General features: G+C 43.2%; 1 long non-coding RNA gene and 1 other non-coding gene across 2 annotated transcripts; both read left to right on the forward strand.

Annotated features, from left to right (window-relative positions):
• Positions 1-6116: 6116 nt before the first annotated feature.
• Positions 6117-11126, forward strand: LOC121010782 (uncharacterized). The gene is made up of 4 exons (XR_005781365.1): positions 6117-6240; positions 9274-9355; positions 10146-10221; positions 11076-11126. It is a non-coding gene; the product is annotated as an uncharacterized LOC121010782 (long non-coding RNA).
• LOC121010910 (small nucleolar RNA SNORA74) lies at positions 9876-10075 on the forward strand. Its single transcript, XR_005781424.1, has one exon. It is a non-coding gene; the product is annotated as a small nucleolar RNA SNORA74 (small nucleolar RNA).
• Positions 11127-13259: the final 2133 nt, after the last annotated feature.

Genomic DNA, 13259 nt, shown 5'->3' on the forward strand with positions numbered 1-13259 from the left:
TTGCTTCTGCCAATTTCCACAGGTGGAGCTCGGGCTTCCTTTTTGGCTCCAAGGAACCTCTGAAGCGATTTCTTCTTTATCAGAGAGGAGGAACCAGGTAAACCAAAACAGCAGCTTCTCGATTTAGTGTACTCACTAAGTGCCTGAAATGGCAGCTGCCATTTTTCCTTTCCTCACAAGCAATAAGCTTTCTTGGCAGCATCCATCTCCCCAGAGCACGCCTGACTTCAAAAGGAAGAGGAACTGCAATTCCTCCCGCAAAGATTCCCTAGGCTGAGTGGGAGAGGAAGAGGCGGGCAGGTTTATTCTTGACCTCCAAGTAGGCCTACCCTAGCCCAGTCCAGACACTAATAGAAAAGGAGATTCTGCAGCGCCCTCTGGCATCCACTCACACTTTCAGCCCTCATGGCTAGGAAGTCCTTTGTTATACCTCATTTCAGTCTTTTCCCTGTAACTTCATTTTTTATTGCCTTTGCCTTACCCCGGAAGGAGGGAGTGATTTGACTGTCATAAGTTGCATGTATAGAACAATTTACAGTATAACCAGTATAGTTATAACCCATATCTTTGGGCATATGATTGGTGAATACTATTCGAGGAACTTCATTTCCCACCAACTCAGAAACTGGGCTCTTTTTTTTTTTTTTTTTCTTAATGTTTATTTCTTTATTTTGACAGAGAGAGAGATAGAGTGAGCAGGGGAGGGGCAGAGAGAGAGGGAGACAGAGAATCCTACGCAGGCTCCGCGTGATGTGAGGCTCAAACTCACAAACCGTGAGATCATGACCTGAACCGAAATCAAGAGTCAGACACTTATAACTGAATGAGCCACCAGGTGCCCCTCTTTTTTTTTTTTTTTTTTTTCTTGTGTGATTCGTAGTGGGCTAGGGAGTCATGAGAAAGGAAGTGACATAGGTTGAGCACCTGCCTGGTCCCTTATATATGACATCTCGTTTCATCTTCACAACAACCTAAAATGTAGAGACTCTAATTCCCATTTTATAGGTGAAGGTACTGAAGTCCAGAGGTCACTTAAAGTCAAACAGCTGACAGGTAGGTGGTGGAGCCAGAATCTCATCGACATCTCACTCCCAAATCCATGTTCTCTCTACCCAAGGGGCTTGACTAGATCACACAGAAACCTGGGTCTTTGGTTGCTTTGCATTCCTTGTGAATATTAGGTTTATCCCCTAGCCCTACAAACATGCAGGGTACACTTAACATCAGAAAAGTGCAGGGGCACCTGGGTGGCTCAGTCAGTTAAGCATCCTACTTAGGCTCAGGTCATGATCTCATGGTCCCTGGAGACCCGCTTAGGGTTCTGTGCTGACAGCTCAGAGCCTGGAGCCTGCTTCTAATTCTGTCTCTCCCTCTCTCTCTCTCTCTCTGCCCCTCCCCCACTTGCAGTCTGCCTCTCTCTCTCTAAAAATAAACATTAAAAAAAAATTTTTTTTTAAAGCACAAGTAACTCTCAAGTCTTTGCTGCGACCAAATCTGTACTCACTCTACCTGATGTCCACCTGCTTCACAGATTGTAATCTCCATAATGGTAAGGATCATGTCTATCTTATTCATCATACTATCCCTCCCTAGTGCCTACCACGTGGCCTGCTACTTGGTAGATACTCAGTATGTGTTGACTGAATGAATGATGACAGAAAGCGAAGACTCCATAAAACAAGGTAAGAGAATGTGAGACAAACATTTAAAAGGCCAACATTCAATTTAAAGAAGGAGAAAAGAGGTAGCTAGGAAGAGGGTGAGAGACAGCAAGATAAGAAAACTCAGCACAAACAAGCAAGATAAAAATAGCCTCTTGCCACTGTCCTTTTAAAATTACTTTCTATATTTGAGCCTAAGTGACAAGTGAAATCTCCTCTGTAATTTCCCATGTGTTCAGCTTAATGAATTTCTGGCAAATGGTTTCAGCATCAGAGGGCCAATTTGGACATCATGGGGGTGGAGTTGGTGAGAAAATGAAGGGTATGGAAATAGACTGAGTCTAGAAACCAAATGAAGAGGTGATTGGAGGCATGTGAGGAGGGAGTCAAGTCTTGGAACTTGCTCAACATCAAGAAGGACTGAGAATTGGTCTTGCTCTAGCTGATGTCATTGTGATGTTTCCCTACATGCTACAGAAGGAGTCCAGAATCCCAAGATGGCCTTGCAACGATTCTTTGTGTCACACTGCCTATCTTCTAAAGAGCTTTATTTGTTTATATAGAGAGCATTATATTAATGATTTAATTTTAGCCATTGGAGGGAATAAAGAAACTGTCTTTTTCATGTCCATAAATCTTGTACACAGTAGGCATACCATAAATGTTCAACCAAATCATTATGAGGGAGTGAAGTTAGGAAGTAGGACAGGAATGCATAGTCTACTCCTCTGAATCTGTTCAGACTGCCCACCCGGATGCATTAACTTTCTCTGTATACTAAGGAAGGAGCTCTGAGGGGCCACAGGACCCAGAATAAAAAGTTTTTTCTAGTCCTTAAAATTGTAAATGACCATGCAGACCACAATTTTAATCAGAATGCATGTCTTTCAGCTCCCCAAGTATGCTTTTTCGTTGTAGTTTTAATAGCTTTATTGGTATATGTCATACATCATACAAGTCACCCATTTCAACTATAGAATTAATGGTTTCTTATTACACTCACAGATAAGTGTAACCATCACACTTTGAGAATATTTCACCACCTCAAAAAGAAACCTATAATCTTTAGCTATCACCCCCTCCTCTTTTTTTTAATGTTTATTTTAATGTTTATTTTTTAATGTTTAATGTTTTTTAATGTTTATTTGAGAGAGAGAGAGAGAGAGAGAGGGGGGGAGCATGCGCGTGCGCGCATGAGTGCGCACATTAGCAGGGGAGGAGCAGAGGGAGGGGTAGAGAGAATCCCAAGCAGGCTCTGCATTCTGAGTACCACCTCACAAACCATGAGATCATGACCTGAGCTGAAATCAAGAGTCAGATGTTCAACCTATTGAGCCACCAGGTACCCCAACCCTCCTCCCCTTTATTTATTTTCTGTCTCTACAGATTTTCCTGTTCTGGAGTTTCATATGAATGGAATCAAACAATATGTAGTTCGACGTCTTTAACTTAATGTAACATTTTCAAGGTTCACTCATGTTGTAGCATGAATTAGTACTTCATTCCTTTTTTTGACCAAATAATATTCCGCTATATACTCCACATTTTGCTTATCCATTTGTCAGTTAGACATTTGAGTTGTGTTTTAGCCCCTATGAATAATGCTGCTACAAAAATTTGTTTTTGTATGGACACACATTTTCATTTTCTTGGGTATATACCTCTAAGAGTAGAATTGGTGAATCATAAACTAACTCTATGTTCAATCATTTGAGGAACTGCCAGACAGTTTTTCAGAGCAGCTGCACCATTTTACATTCCCACCAGCAGCGTATGATGATTCCAATTTCTCTATATCCTTGCCAATCCAACTATGCTTTTGAGAAATAACAAGGACAACTGCAGGGATCCACTCTGATCTAGATAGCTATTACAGAGAAACAGCAAGAGGAGTAGAGTCCAGGGATGGAAGAGGGATCCCTCTTCTCCTGTAAGCTCTTAGGGACATCCAGAGGGAACACTGCCATCTTTAGTACTCTCTGTGACTCCCCGGGCTGGGTTAGCTGTCTTCTGACATTTGCCAAAGGATACCTATACCACTGTCTCTTTTCCCCACTAGATTGTAAGCTTTGGGCAGGCAGTGATCTCTAGTGCTCTGACTTTATCTGCAGCACCTGAACAGGAACTGGCAAATGGCAGATGTTCAGTAAATGCTGATTGGCTGACTGACTGAGTAAACGATTAAACATTTCTTTACCTGTGATTCTTGTCCAGGGAGGAGAGGAATGGATCAACCTCAGGGGCAAAAGCCTTCAAGAAGGGAAGCAAGGAAAGAATAGATGGAGGAGAAAGGTAAAGTCACACAAGAAATTTAGAGACCTAGTGTCCCTTAAGGCCAACCTTCTGATTATTATGAGGTCAAACTCGGAGCTAATGGACCTACCCTAATCCTTTTTTGCCTTTCATCTGGCTGCATTTTTTTTCTAGAAATTTCCCTTTTTCTTTTTTGTTATTATTTCTAACAATTTTGTCTTTGCAAGGATAAGAAAGTAGAAAAGTAGTTGCTATTACAGGTAAAGGACCACATAAATCAACTCACCAAAACAAATTCAGAATTTTAAAGAATGGAGGTTAAGAAGGTTGACTACGAAGGATTTTTTTAACTAAGAAATGCAGAAACCATAATCTAGGTTTTCCTCCTTATCACACTGAAAGCCCTATATCTAACAAAGCTGACTATATTTTCAGTGACATAACAACATGACCCACCACTCAGCCTTATCCATGATGGCTGGCCTTCTTTCCACACAAATCCTGCCTCTTACCTGACTAATCTGTGTCCAGTAGTCACCAGGTCATTGGGTCCCTCTCTCTCCTTAGGTCCTGTATCTGTATAGCCTGAATCACTTCCTGTCTCTTCTCTGAAAGCACAGACGCATGCATATATTCACACAAACCTCATCTTTCCTTTTCATGAATCCTCAGGGTAGGTCTCCTTCTCCATTTCATGTGTTTGGAAGAAAAGAAAGCAAAATATATGAGATGCCAATGCAATTTCTCCTTTAGCAGAGCTTCACAGGACAATTACCCACCCAATCTGCAGGGTTTTATAGCTCTCATAACCATCCTTTATGAATACATTGTGACCGCCGGATGCGGGCACTGATTATGGCAGCAGTCTTCAGCTACATTCCTATTTAACAAAGCAGAGCTCCTGCCTACCGCTCAACAGTGTTCATGTGCCTTTTTTTTTTTCAACGTTTTTTATTTATTTTGGGGACACAGAGACAGAGCATGAACGGGGGAGGGGCAGAGAGAGAGGGAGGCACAGAATCGGAAACAGGCTCCAGGCTCTGAGCCATCAGCCCAGAGCCCGACGCGGGGCTCGAACTCACGGACCGCGAGATCGTGACCTGGCTGAAGTCGGACGCTCAACCGACTGCGCCACCCAGGCGCCCCATGTGCCTTTTTTAAAATTATTGTATTTATGTAAGTCTTTTTCCAACCAGAGCCTATGTCCAACTCCATCAAACTCGAGGATTTGGGCTTGCCACTTATCCAGTCTCTCTCTGGCCTTAGAGTCTAGTGTCTCTAGCTGCAATCAATTTAGCACTCACTCTAGCCTTTCTCAGCAGAGGTCTGTGAGGATTGGGGTGCATAGGAAACACATTTTTTTCCCATTATGATCGCTGGGAGAAGATAAGAAAACATGTTGGCAGATGCCAGGGGCAGTGGCTGATTCCTAGGGGTTTGCCTGGCAAAGGTGTCAGATGCAGTAGATGAGCAGGCCTGGTAGGATGCCGTGGGGGCAAAGAAAGGGAGGGACTCCAGCTTTCCCCACCGTTCGGCAGGACATAATAGTATTGACTCCAGCTAATGAGGAGAGGAAGTTTTAGTGTTCAAAAGAAATGCTGGTAACCGGCAATCTGTCCACCTTGAAAATGTAGCTTCTTGGGCTGATTGTGCCACGGTGCCAAGTAACTCCGGCAGAGGAAGCGAGTATTCTTTAAATACTGCAAGTCAGCGAAGGATTCTACTTCAGGGCACCAGAGATGCTGTCCCACAGGGTTAGGCTATAGGAGTGCCAGGCATAATCTACCCGAAAATCTCCTGAAAAGAACCGAAAAACAAGGCGACCTGATGGGCAAGCCATCAGCCGAGGGACGACCCTACTAGAGAAAGCCGGAAAAAAGATCTGCGTGGGAGATGAAAAAAGCTTACGCTGCACTTGCAGAAACCGAAAGGTGCCACACTTGTACGGTGAACCGGCACTCGGTGTGGGCAGGCAGGAAGCACGGCCTCCCCGGGACACTCCAGGTTTTGTCTTTAGCACGTCCAAACCCAGCGCCCCCTTCCATACGTAAATAACAAACGGGATGGTAGTCAAATACAGTCCTCGTTAGGATTCCTACACTTTCTACACTGGGGCTCTAGCTTCTGTAAAGAGTATGCTCACCTCGGCCACCGCTCCCGCATTATTCTAACTCGGCCTTTCCTGGGCGGGGCTTCCGGGCCCCGCCCACTGAGGGCCTGCTTAGCGTCAGCCCCGAGGCGGGGCTCCCCTCGGGTTGGTGCTGTCCTTTCCCCTGCGGCCTCTGCTCTGGCGGCAGTACGTGGGCCGAGCTCTAGACACGTGCGGGTAAGTAAAGGCCAAGTGGGCAGAAGCCTTGGACGTTTACTAGTTTGGGGCGAGAGGCAGCTGTGGGGAGGCTTCTTCCCAGGCACAGGACGAAATTGGGGTTCGTTCCATCATAACCCCGTGTTTGGAGGGCATCTTGAAGAGTCGCTGGGAGATGGTAGCCCTAGAGTCGCCCCTTGTTTTCTGCCAGCCCTCTTGTCCCTGGAGAGTCTCCTACAGCTGGTCTCCGAGATCCTCGCTTCCCTGGCGCCAGAGCCCGGAGCTTGGGAAGATTTGTGATGAGCACGTGTCCGGGTGGAGCTCGGTCAAGTCCTGCAACCCAGTCCCCTAAAAGGGGCAGGCTGTGTTTAGATTAGTTTTTAGACCTGGACAATGAGCCTATTTTACCTTTTCTCCCAATTGTTTGGGGGTGGTTAAAAGTGAAATTAAAGGATGGCTGGAAAAACATATGGTCTTAGATACCCTACTCTTATTATGTAAATAAGGTAAATTATAATTGTGAATGGGTAGGAATGTTTACTAACATTCTTGCAAACACTTGAGTTACTGCTTTCAACAACAGTTGAGGTCGTTGGTAGGAATGGCAGCATGTCTCCGTTTCCTTTCATACCCATTACTGCATCTTGTTATTTTTCTGGAGTACCGCTTTTATTGTGCTTCAAAAGGTCTCCTAACCACGTTTTCTCCAATCTAGTTTTAACTAGCCTTTCTGATTTGCACTGCCCATTGCTCTACCAAGGTAACATTTCCCCTTTTACTCCCCCTATTTATCATATCCTTGTCTGGAATGTAGCTTTTTATAACAGCAAGTATTTATTGACCACACACTCTAAAACATATTATATAGGCTTATATAAGCTTCTTAAGCCTAACAACCATCTTTTGTACAGGGTACCATTGATAACATTCCTATTTGACAGATGAGGAGACTGAGAGGTATAGAGAGGTTACTTGTTCACTGTTTCGTTTTTTTAAATTTTTTAATGTTTATTTTTGAGAGAGAGGGAGACACAGAATCTGAAGCAGGGTCCAGGCTCTGAGCTGTCAGCACAGACGCGTGCCGGGGCTTAAACTCACAGTTGTGAGATCATGACCTGAGGAGAAGTCAGATGCTTAACCAACCGAGCCACCCATGCACCCCACTTGTTTGTTCACTGTTACATAGTTGTTAGGTGATAGCTTATACTTGTTGACTAGACCATTAATATGCTCCTGTTGAGGGGTTCCTGGCTGGCTCGGTTGTAAGAGCATACAGTTCTTGATCTCAGGGTTGTAAATTTGAGCCCCACCCCACCCCCCGTTAGGTGCAGATTATATAAAACTTAAATCTTTTCTAGGGTCACCTGGGTGGCTCAGTCAGCTAAGAATCTAACTCTTGGTTTCTGCTCAGGTCATGATCTCACGGTTCATGAGTTCAGCCCTGCACTGGGCTCCGGGCAGACAGTGTGGAGCCTGCTTGGGATTATTTTTGCCCCTCCCCAATTTGTGTTGTCTCTCTCAAAGAAATAAAACTTAAAAAAATCTTTTAAAAAAATGCTCCTGTTGAACTGCTGTGGTAAATAGGTAAAAAACATGTGAAAATAAAGCTAACCAAGGGAAAGCTTTTTGTTTTATTGTCTATTTCTCTGGCTCTGAAATAAGTTATGGGGTTTTGAGGGTAGAGGTCTTGAACTTTACACAAGTGTTCACTACTGTTAGCTGCCTAACCCGGAGTACTTGGATTGCAGAGGGGCCAGCCATGGGCTTTGGATAGATGCAGCCCCAGGTGAGTGCAATTTCATTAGCCTGCCTTTGGCCCCAGCTGTAGGCAGCTGCCTAGGTTGCTGTGTACCTAGGCAAGTGTTACGCTGCTGGGAGAATAGCAGCTGTGATAGCTGGTTGGCATTCTGGGCCTGGTTCATTCCAACTCTGTTGTTAACTATACCAGGATGCCAGCATAATTGTTCATTCATTAAGGTGAAATCTGTAAGGGCATGACTTGGCAGGGAGAAACCTAAAAATCCAAATCTTTCTGAGTGGTTCTGGTTCAACAGGTTTGTCTAGTTGAACTTGCTGGAAACAGAACAAAGGTAATCAAGCCATGAAGGGATGTAGAAGTATAGGGAGGGGGCAACTTTTTATTTTTTGAGTGCCTACCAAGTGCTCTGAATCAGGCTTATACAGGGAAAAAGTGCATGGGATTTTTGCAATTTTCACTGAAATTAAAGTGCATGTCCCCCACTCCACCATACAAAGCTAGTCTCTCTGAAGGGAGTTCTATAGCTGCAGTGATCTATAGGGATGCTTTATTAAGGAAATGTTACGTGAATTTGCTTTAAAATTCTAGGCATTCTTCTCTAGCTCTTTAATAAAATATAAAAATACCAATTGATTGAGAGGCTCTACATAGCTATAACCGTACTAATTTCTGCTTTAGGCTGACAGTATATTTGTGTTGGTTTCCCACAGAGTTGTTGCCCCTTCGGGGCAGTAAAAATAACGAGTCCCTTTTGTAGTGATTTTGTTTTGGATTGCTAATTCTCTGAGAAGAGATGCTTTTCAGTTCTAGGCAAACACACAGCACTCATGGTGGTGCTGGAGATTGTCCAATAGGGCTGACTTAGTTGCTACTTCTGTGAAAAGTGACATCCTAGTTTCCATAGAAGGAACTCCTGAGGATGTTGGGAGGTAGGGGAGTTATTTATAAAAACTAGTTTTGTTCCAACAATTGGCTTTCCCTAAAAAGAGTTCTCTTAGTTAAATGTTGAGTTCCTTGTGTGAATACCTCAGATGTTCATTGTGAACAGCCTTTAACATATGGGGTTTTAAGAATACTAGTGATACCTAGAGGGTTTGGGGGAATGGTTAGCTTTAATGGTAATTATAGGCAAGAAAAAGACAATAGGAAATAAAATAATTCTGGAGGTATTGAAAATAGGGTAAATCGTAAACGGCAGGCAGCACTGCTTCCATTTCTACAGAAAAGAGGTTTTAGGAGCTGCTGTTTTAGTTAACACTGTTTAGTGTTCAACAGTGAAATCTTTTTCTTTTTAGGATGACTTGAAAGTAGGGCATCCTTGGCCTTACGGAAGAGAGTAAATTCACGGCATGTGGACGGTCTGTATGGCGTTCTCAGGTAAATGTCTCTATTAATTCCAACACTGACTACTGCCTATGTGGCAGGCCTATTTGCTAGTTGGTATCCGTTAGGAAACAACTGGGAGGCAAAATCACCTGTATTTGCCCCTGACAAATTCGGCCTCTTAGCAGTGAAAGGCTAAGTGGGATTTTGGTGGTTCTAGTCTGAAGGTGTATAGGATCTTTGAGATGATCTGTATCGTTCCATCTGAGGAATGTACAGCAGATTATAAAGCCCAGGATAGGAAGGATGGCATATCTTGCCTGTTCGCAGCTAGATCCCAATCATGGCACCTGGCACATAGCAGGAACTCCTTGAATGTGGACAAAATGACTAAAAGCATGGGAAAGGGGTTCCTGTTTCCTATTTGTCTAAAAGGCTTGGCAGCAAGGTCTGCTATCAGTGCTTCCAGGCTTCTGTTTTGCAGTCAACGTTGAATTCATTGGGATACCTGTATCCATAACTTCTACTTGGGGTGCCTGGGTATCTGAAACAAAGAAAGCTGTTTCAGGAATCATCCAGCGGTTGTCAGCTATCCAGGCCAGCATGATGCCTTGGATGGTGTTACACTGTTGGAAGAGCAAACGCTGACCTTCTTGAGGTCTGGCTTCAAGCACTGTTTTGGTGTTGTGGCTGATACTCTTGGGCAGTGTTTTGCACCTCTGAGAGTGGAGTAACTCCTCCTGTGGAGTTGGTCCTAGTCTGGGTGCAAACAATTTTTTTTTTCTTTGAGGAAAGGACCCTGTCTTAAGGATACTTTATCATTCCTTTCCTCTTTGAATCCTAGATGCCTTTATCTGAGTGAGAAATCTGCCTCCATCAGAATCTCAGATGTCTGACAGCCCTGTGTGACACCAGGATAGGTAATATATACAGTCCTTTGTCATGTAGGTTCTAATTAACTTTCAGCCTCAGATGGGTGGTGTGAAATAATAGAAAATATATATATTGGCCTCTGCTCCCATTCTTGGCACAGAGCTGCTAAAACTCTTGAAATTCCCTAAGTGGTAAGAACACTAGGAGCATCTTTTGTTCTAATATTTGGTTTTTCATGTTGATGCCTGACTGAGCTCTTAAATCTAAGAACTTCCTGGGTGATTTAAATGTCTTGTTCTAATGAGGTGGTAACTAGAAAGACCAAGCACTGGTTAGAAACTTGGAATTTTCAACCCCACTTCCATTCTTCAGAAAGGGGAAAGGGGCTGGAAATGGAAATAATTGATTATTCCCACATGATGAAGCCTCCATAAAAATCCCAGTAGTATTGGGTTTAGAGAACTTTCATGTTGGTGAACACATGGAGGGGAGGTGCTGGGAGAGTAGCACATCCAGAGAGGGTATGGAAGCTCAGCAACCCTTTCCACATAGCCTTGCCCTATTCATGTCCCATCTGGATGTTTATATCCTTTCCCATATCCTTTTAAAAATTTTTTTTAAATATATATATTTTTTTTCTTTTTTTTTTTTTTTAATTTTTTTCTTCAACGTTTATTTATTTTGGGGACAGAGAGAGACAGAGCATGAATGGGGGAGGGGCAGAGAGAGAGGGAGACACAGAATCGGAAACAGGCTCCAGGCTCTGAGCCATCAGCCCAGAGCCCGACGCGGGGCTAGAACTCACGGACCGCGAGATCGTGACCTGGCTGAAGTCGGATGCTTAACCGACTGCGCCACCCAGGCGCCCCTAAATATATTTTTAAATATTTATTTATTTTAGAGAAAGAGAGTGCAAGCCGGGGAAGGACAGATGATCCAAAGAGGGCTCTGCATGGACAGCAGAGAGCTCAGCGCGGGGCTTGAACTCATGAACTGCGAGATCATGACCTGAGCTGAAGTCAGACGCTTAACCGACTGAGCCACTCCAGCACCCCTACCATATCCTTTTAAAATAAATTGGTTAATTGTAAGGAAACCGTTTTCCTGAGTTCTGAGAGCTTTTGCAAATTTATCAAACCTGAGGAGGGGATTTGGGGAATCTGTGATTTATATTGGTCAGAAGTACAGGTAACAACCTGGACTTAACGATTGGCATCTGAAGTGAGGGAGGAACAGTCTTATTGGACTGTGCTCTTAACCTGAGGGATCTGATGATACTCGAGGTATATGGAGAGTCAGAATTGGGCTAAAATGTACGACACCCAGCTGGTGACACAAATTTGCTTGGTGTGGGAGAAAATCCACACACATCCGGTGTCAAAAATGTTGAGAGAGTGGTAGTAGTGTGAGAGTAAAGGAAAAATACAAAGTGAGGTTTTCTTGGGGCACCTGGCTGGTTCACTAGGTAGGGCATGTAACTCTTGATCTCAGGGTCATGAGTTTAAGCCCCATGTTGGGTATAGAGCTTAATTTACACAGAGAAAAATCTTCTAAAAAGTAAGGTTTTCTTTACAGGTGGAAAAATTTACAAGTTCTAAAAAATTATAGGAAATATGAGAACATTAGAGAAGAATACTAAATCAAAAGTCCAAGGCTTAAACTAAGCTCTTATTTTCTAGAGCTCTGCAGTACAATACATGAGGCTATTTCAACTGACAAAAATTGAATCTGTTTTTCCATCTCAGTATTTAGTGACTGCCGTATTGGACAGCTCAGAGAACATTTCCACCTGTGTGGAAAGTTTTATTATACACTGCTGTTCTAGGGCAGGGGTTGGTAAACTTGTAAAAGGCCAAATAATATTTTAGACTTGTGTACCATATAGTCTCTCTTATAACTACTCTCAATTCTGCAGTTGCAGTATGAAAGCAGCCATAGTCATAGAAAAGTGTCAACAAATGAGCATTACTGTGCCCCAGTAAAACTTTATATTTTTTAAATTTTATTTATTTTCAGAGCAAACAAGCAGGAGAAGGGCAAAGAGATGGGGAGAGAGAATTCCAAGCAAGCTCTGCGCTGTCAGCCCCAGAGCTTTAGTTGGGCTCAATCTCAGGAGCCATGAGATCATGACCCTGAGCTGAAATCAAGAGTCGGATGCTGAACTGAGCCACCCAGGTGCCCCCAATAAAACTTTATTAATAGACAATGAAATTGGAATTTTGTAAAATTTTTGGTGTTACAACAAAAAATTTTCCACCAATCACTCTAAGCTTGAGAGCCTTTCGAAAACAGATTGGCAGGCCAAAACTGGCCTGTGAACTGGAGTTTGCCAACCCCTGGTCTAGAAAATGAAATTCAGGCCTTGGGAATTGATAGCTCATTAGTAACAGGCTGAAGCTAGTACCAACCTGTCTCTGAAAAATTCCATGTTACCAATACCTTTGCCTTATAGCAAGCCTTTATCATAAGGTATTAAATACCTTTTATTATTTTTAAATGTTTATTTTGAGAAATACAGCAAGAGCACAAGCATGAGTGGAGGAGGGGCAGAGAGAGGGAGAGAGAATCCCAAGCAGACTCCTCCTTGTCAGCATGCAGCCTGACCAGAGGCTCCATCCCATGAACAATGATATCATGACCTGAGTCAAAATCAGCAATCAGGCACTTTAGAGGAGTAAAATGACTTTAGTAAATTATCCAAATAGAATGGTTCTCATTTTTTGTATTTGGAGTTCGTTGTGTATATTTTTTACATGGCTTACTTTTGTCATAGCAGTTCTCTTCATTTTTAATGTACACCTAAAGGAAAGGTCCTAAGAAAGAACACCAGTCTTCAGTTGCAGCAGAGCCTGATCACAGTTTCAGCCCTCGGTAGTGAAACAAATGGTCCCGAAGAAAAGAGGAAATCTTTATGTCATGAAGTCAGAGTTTAAAATCTGGGATCACTGGGTTCTTGGGTAGCTCAGTCGATTGAACTTCTGACTCTTGATTTAGGCTCAGGTTATGATCCCAAGATTGTGAGATCAAGCCCAGTGTTGGGCTCCACACTGAGTGTGGATCCTGCTTAAGATTTTCTCTTTTTTGG

The sequence above is a fragment of the Herpailurus yagouaroundi genome, unplaced genomic scaffold (assembly GCF_014898765.1).
Source record: "Herpailurus yagouaroundi ecotype Mexico unplaced genomic scaffold, PumYag 192, whole genome shotgun sequence".
NCBI lineage: Eukaryota > Metazoa > Chordata > Mammalia > Carnivora > Felidae > Herpailurus > Herpailurus yagouaroundi.